Source organism: Octodon degus, unplaced genomic scaffold, assembly GCF_000260255.1.
Source record: "Octodon degus isolate 3935 unplaced genomic scaffold, OctDeg1.0 scaffold00015, whole genome shotgun sequence".
Lineage (NCBI taxonomy): Eukaryota > Metazoa > Chordata > Mammalia > Rodentia > Octodontidae > Octodon > Octodon degus.
Genome location: NW_004524591.1, coordinates 16405544 through 16412313, shown reverse-complemented (window position 1 = coordinate 16412313; position 6770 = coordinate 16405544).

Sequence of the window (6770 nt, the reverse complement as noted above, 5' to 3'; positions counted from 1 at the left end):
CCTCCTTTGGGGGAGGTGCCATTTTCTTTGGGTCACCTTGATTTTTACCAGCCTTTGAGAGCTTTACCATGATGGTGGTTTACAGTGGCAGAGTGTGTGGTGAGCAAGTGGTGCAGATAAGCCTAGGAGAAACCTAAGCGCTGTAGATGGCGGCCGCGGGTTCTGAAGACTCGGGCGCGTGTACGCCTGGCAGCCAGCTACAGCTAGAGACTCCTGTGCTCTACTCTTGCCGTGGATATTTTATGTAACAATCAGTTGACGTATTCATATTGTGATTTGCTATTGGTTTAGCATTTTTGAGCACTCACTGAATACAGTCTGTGAGAAGCAAAACAGCAGATAAAGGGTTGAATCAGACATGAGCTCTTTACTCAAGAGGCCCATCATTTAGGAAGCAAATAAAGCCATGAAGAAATTTGTTCCCTGAGTGGGACTTCCAGGGAAAAATTTCCAAGTTTATATTTGTAAATGTCATCAGGGCAATGATCTTCTAGGGAAAGTTCAACAATCAGTTCAGGGTGGGGAACACAGAGAGGCTGTCTGTATGTGTAAGCTGCAAATTTTCTTAAATTTATTGTAAACACTGATTTGCAACATGTTCAGCATGTATTTACAAGCAAACCTAAGTTAGCAAAATTCTCCATTGTAAATTCAAGTGTCCAACTGATTCTCTCTCAAAGAATTTTGCCAGTTTTTGACAGCCATGTCTAACCATACCCATCCTAGGTTACAAGTGATGGATGAGTCTACCTCTGACGTGAAGAATGGTTGATGTTTTCATTTCCGTTAATGAGCAGAACAAACGTGAAAAAATGAAGACATCTGTCAAGACTATACTCATTGGTTGATGGCGTGGATGACTTCTTTGCTGAATCAGATGATAGTTTTCAAAAACTGGAAGAAAATTTTCTCAGATTTTTGTGCTAGTCAGTACGTAACAACTACAGACATGATACCTTTTTAACCCTAATCTGCATTGGTAACATTTTCTCCTTCACTTTCTTAGCTTTGGGTACTCATCAAAACAATAAATCAAGTGTTGATTCCCAGCATTTGCTTATTTTCAAGGAGTAAACATTCCCACCAGGGTCAACTTCAACTTCTAAAATGATATCACTGGACACACAGTTGGAACAAGTTGTACTGTGCCTAAGCCGCACTGTTGTAGGGTGTTTCTACCACACAAGCACAATAGAGCTAAATAAAGTCCATGCCACAGACAACAGCAACAGTTGGCAGGACAATCAGAAGCCAATGAGCTTTGAGTATTTGTTTTCTCTGTGTCTAATGGGATCTATTTAGTGATATGTGCACCACGGATTTTCTTCCCCGGGCCCACCAAGTCCTCAGTGGTTTGCCCCATCCTCGTCCATGGCCACATTTCAGGGGTGTCATCTCAGAGCAGTGCAGATGGTGCTGTGAGTGCTAGTACTTAGAGCGCATCCCCCCCCCAGCAGCATTTTCTCATGAAACCACAGACACCCAGAGGCTCGTCCCAGGGGCCCAGCCTCACAGAGGTGGGTCTGCAGCTTTTTCGATGGCATCGTTTTCTTCAGGCCATTGGAAGGTTTTGTTAGTGAGAAAATTAGTTCACACATTTTTTTATTCTAGAATAATTTTCTTCTTCCTCCTTTCATCTTAAAATAGTATGGTGCGGCTAAATGTTTGGGGGAAGAAAGCAGAATTAAAATCATTTCTGGCGTGGGCCTTTCTCTGATCATCTCTGAAAGTCTTCATGAGGGATGGGGAGATAGCTCATGGGCGTAAGTGCCTCCCTGGCAAGCTCAAGGTCCTGAGTTTGATCCCTGGTACCATTAAAAAAAATCTCCACAATAAAGAGCTATTATGAGAGGGAGTGGGACGGAGAGAAAGCAAGGGAGGAGGCTGAAGGGAGGGAAGCAGAGCCTGGGACAAGGGACAGTCCATGGCCTGTAGTCAGCTCTCTGCCACCCCCTCACCACCAACAACTTGACCTCACTCCTATCTCCATTCCAAAATTTCCCTGAGCACCAGGTGATTATTTAAAAGGTGATTATTTAAAGGTAATTATTTAAAATAAACAGTCCTGGACCCCGCTCCTATGCCTACTACAGCTCTGAAGTCTGGGGCTCAGGAGTTTGCTGTCCACATCTCCCAGAGATAATTCCCTCTCAACCCTAATTAGACCCACTAGTTCAAAGGCTATGCTGAAGACAACCTGCTTCTAGATATTTTGTAAATCAGGAGTTTTCTCATAGCAAGTGAAATGGCTTTGATTGGCTGGTTCACCAACAATCAGGCACCTTCAGGAGTGGTGAGAAATTAACAGTACAAAATGGTGGAGCAATTATATCTGTAGGCCAAAATAGCAGATAAAAGTAAGGAAACCTGGCCTAAATGGCAGGAGAAGGTAATAATCAATACACTAACACAAAACAATAATGCAGCTGGTACAATGCAGCAGCCCAACAGGGAGCCATAGGGAGCGTCATTAGTGTCCCTCCGTAATGAAGCCCACAGAATGCAGCTCACATTAGCCAGGGCAGAGCCTCTTCAGGGCTGAATATTCTGCCATGTTGCAGCCACATTTATTTTATTTGAAAGAAGAATAGTCCCGCTGCCAAGCCATCAGATGGTAAAAAGAGATATATTTGATGGATAATAAAAAAGGGTCTGCCACAGCCTCCCAGAATACATTTCTAATGAAAATGCTTCTAGCACATGGAATTCAGAGAGTGATGAGGAGATACCTGCGGACGAGGGGAGCAGAGACTGGGAGGGCAGCGTAGGGTCAGTGAGGAGTGTGGCCCGCGAGGAGACCGTTATTTTAACAATAACAAACAACAAAAGAGCCACTCGACAAACATCACTCACTCTTTCTCAACCTGTTCTTGTGATACAGACTGACAGGCCTTTTAATATGAAATAAATCAGGCAGGAGAAGAAGTGTCTGGAAGAACATGCAGATTGAAAGCTGACTGACAGGACGCCCCGAAACACGCTCTGTTTGCATTTGCCTTTGTAGCAGCTAACTTGAAAGGATGTCAGGTGCTTTGAAAGGCTGCGAGGATGCGCCTGGAACCTGGAGAATGCAAATGCCATGTGCTTGTTTCTGTGGCTCCCTCTGACACTGGGGCCCTGCTGCGTACGGCTGCAGATAGGAAAAAGCAGACCTTGCAAATAAATCCAGGTGGTGCTTCCTCCTCCCTGCTGACCTTGGGGTGAAAGGCATTTAATTGTGTACTAGCTGGTTTTATACTTAGGACCAACTGACCCCCCCCAAAAGCCAGTGCACTCACTCTGAGGCATTAGGTCCTCGTCACTCCTTACCAAGAATACTGGCTGGTAACGAGTCGTGACAGCTTTCAAGGAAGTGCGTGGTCACTGGGTATCCCTGTCAAGACTCCTCTGCCTCAGTCCACCCTGAGAGATACTGAGCCCCTTTGGTTTTAGCTGTCTCCTTGGATTTCCTGGGCTGTCTGGTGTCCTCAGTGATTCTACGAGGCAAACGCCAGTACCCATGAGTCTTGAGACAACCAAAGTCAGTTTCAGCATCTCCTTCGGCACAGAGGAAGTATCACTGTGGTGAGGTAAAATGAAGCTTTTGAGGCAGGGGTGAGTCAGAAGGGAGCCTACAGGAGAAGCTGGAGGATGAGGCAGTGCGCAGGCACAGGGACAGCAGGCTACACTGGATGTGGGTCTTCACACCTACCCTCTTCTTCACCTTTTCCCCATTGTGCCTAGAGAGGCCACCCAGCCCACACAGCTCCCCATCTGCACCCTTGTACCCCTTATTCCTTGGTCACTCTGCAACAAAGGTTGAGCACCTCTGAAGGGCTGATCACTGTCCTAGAAGCTAGAGAGAGTGTGACATAAATCAGACAAAGCTACTGTCCTTGGGGAATTTATATGCCAGACAATAAAGAAACAAAACGCTATTGCGAACAAGGTAAGTACAGATTGTGATGAATAGTCTCCAGGAAAGAGAGTCAGTCTTTTAAGTGGAACTTCCCAGTGCCTCCGTTACTTTTCTTTCATATATACCCGACCTCCAAAATTAAAGAAGGAAATCTTTATTTAACTCACAGTTAGTGGAGGTTTCAGTCCATACTTGACTGGCTCCAAGAGAGTGGCACATGGCAGAGGGCAGTAGTTCATGGCAGTGGAAAACAGCAAAAAGCAAAGGGAAGGGCAGCAGCTGCCACCACTAGCAAGCCTCTGTCCCTTCCTTATATGGTATGCAGATCACCCATCCCAGAGTGGATGTAGCATTCACACCCATAATCCCAGCGTTAGATCATGAGATGATCACAAACTCTAGAAGTCCACCCCATGACTACATGAGGCTTTGGGGGGACAACCACACACAAACCATAATACACAGCTAGCCAGGAAGTCTACTTTCCATGCTATGAGGGACAGTCTTCCCAAGACATTACATGAAATCTGACACCTAAGTGAAAAAGGTCCAGCTACATGATCATGCGCAGAGGGAGCAGGTCAGGCACCCTGAACATAAAACACAGGTGTCTTAAACCTCAAAAGCCCTTGGAAGGGTTAAAAATCAACAAGAAATTGTTGCACCTCTTCTGGGATTAGAACCAGAACACCTGCCTTCCAGGATCTGTGTGTGTCACGTTCAGTAATAGAACTGACCTCTCCGGTGGTTGCTACCTGGGTCAGTGCAAGAACACCTTTCTTGGAGCACCTGTCTCATGGAGCCTCAATGGCGCGTGTCAACTGCTTTACACTGTGCCTGGCACAAAGTCTGCATCTAAGCAATGTTAACTGCTGCTGTAATTTTTCAAGACTTGGGTTCGTTTTGGCCTGGGACAGGAGCACTAAATCAGCTTCCTGGAGCTGTTCAAAGCCGGCATACTTGAGTTCCCTATGATGTCAGGCCACCAAAAGCATTCGAGAGCAATTATAAAGAAATTACTTTTGCAGCAATTAATCACCAGTATAAGATTGCCAATACACATCATTGCAGCATTATGACACATGGCATCACGCGATCAGAATGTCGAGGAGAAAGGGGGCCATTTGAAGCTGACCTTATTCAAGTCAAATCAGCTCAATCAATTACAAGTCAGTGGGAATTTTCCCTGGATGAGGGTCAAGACCAAGTATTGAAAGGCTAATAAAGCAGGGGGTGGGATATTTCTGGAGATGTGAGATCTTATAGCAATTTTTTATGGTTCAGAAAATATTGTTCATAAAGGTTTTCTGTGTAAATCTTTATTTCAATAGAGATTATCTTCATTTTTTAGAGATTGAAGAATAGGGTTGAAAGTATAAAATGGCCAATATGTAGGTCTAAAATCAACTGTCTTTCATCAGAGAAAGGAAGAGTGAGAGAATGGAGCAGGAAGAACAAGGACCAGAGCCATGGAGCTGAGCCCCCCAGGTCCAAGCACAGCCACACACAGAGCTGTGCAGGCAGAACCCACTTCAGAGAGAACTGAGGGGTTGCATCGCAGCTGGGCAGTTGGGACAGTCGCTGCTTGTGGAGATGGGACAGGGAAGGGCTGGCTCCCATTCCTCAGTAGTCAAGGTTTTGTATCATAGAGCATCAGCCCTCTGTCATGGTTAATTTATGTGCCAATTTAGAAAATATTTTTGGATGAGATTTACATTTAAAGGAATGATGGCTGGCCTGCCTTTGACTGGAACATTCCATTGGCCTTCTTCATTCTCAGGGTGGATTCAAGCTGACCTATACCACAGATTTTAGACTTGTCAGCCTCTGTAGTCAAATGTGCCAAGTCCTTAAAGTGAACCAATTAAGGTCCTTAGTAAAGTATCTATGTATATATGGTGCCAGATCTGGCATGCATATATATGGCTTGATATACCAGGTGATAAGAAAATATGGAGAATATCTAAAATATTTATTATAATAAAAGATACATTGTCATTAATTCCCTTCAAAATACTCCCTCTCACTTCAAACATACTTATCCTATCCTTCTTGCTGCTTTCTGTAGCAGTTCTGGAAGTCCTTGTTCCTGAGTGTCTGTATGAGTTGTGATCAAAAATACCATGAATGTCACTAGGTGCCACCCAACAGAAGCCTTGTTATCGTCACCAGATGTGCATCACCCATCTCCTGGCTCTTCACCCAAGTCAAAATGACCATGAAAGGTCAGTGTTTTGAATGGATTCAGAATATCAAGGCAACCAAGACAGTACCACCAAGCATACTCATGCCAGTAGACTTCCAAGACTACTTCAGAAATAGTGAGATAAGAGCTCAAAGTGAGGGAGAGTATTTTGAGGGGTATTAATGGCAATGCATGTTTTACAGTCGTACATTTTTAACTTAAATACACACCACATATGTATTTAAATTAAAGCTTAGTATAGCTTAGTCCATTTTTGCTGCTGTAACAGGACAAAGCTTGACTTAGCTTATGGTTCTGGAAGCTGAAAAACCCACAAATGTGGTACCAATATCTGGCCAGGGCTTCATGATTTCATGGCATAACACAACAGGAGGTGGCATAGCAATAAAGAGTGAGGGCAGGGAAGGGCCACACTCACTTCTATAAGAAATCTACTCTGGTACTAACCAGCCAACTCCCACAACAATATGAACCCATTGGTAATCACCTCTCATTTGGCCTCACCTCCCAACACTGATGCACTGGATATTATGCTTCCAAAAAAATGATCTTCAGGGGATCTATTCATATACAGCACATGCTACGCATTCCACTGGATCTTATTACCTGCTGGGCCTTGACTAGCACACTCCTGGCCTTCCAAGCTGCTCCTACAGAGGTGCAGAG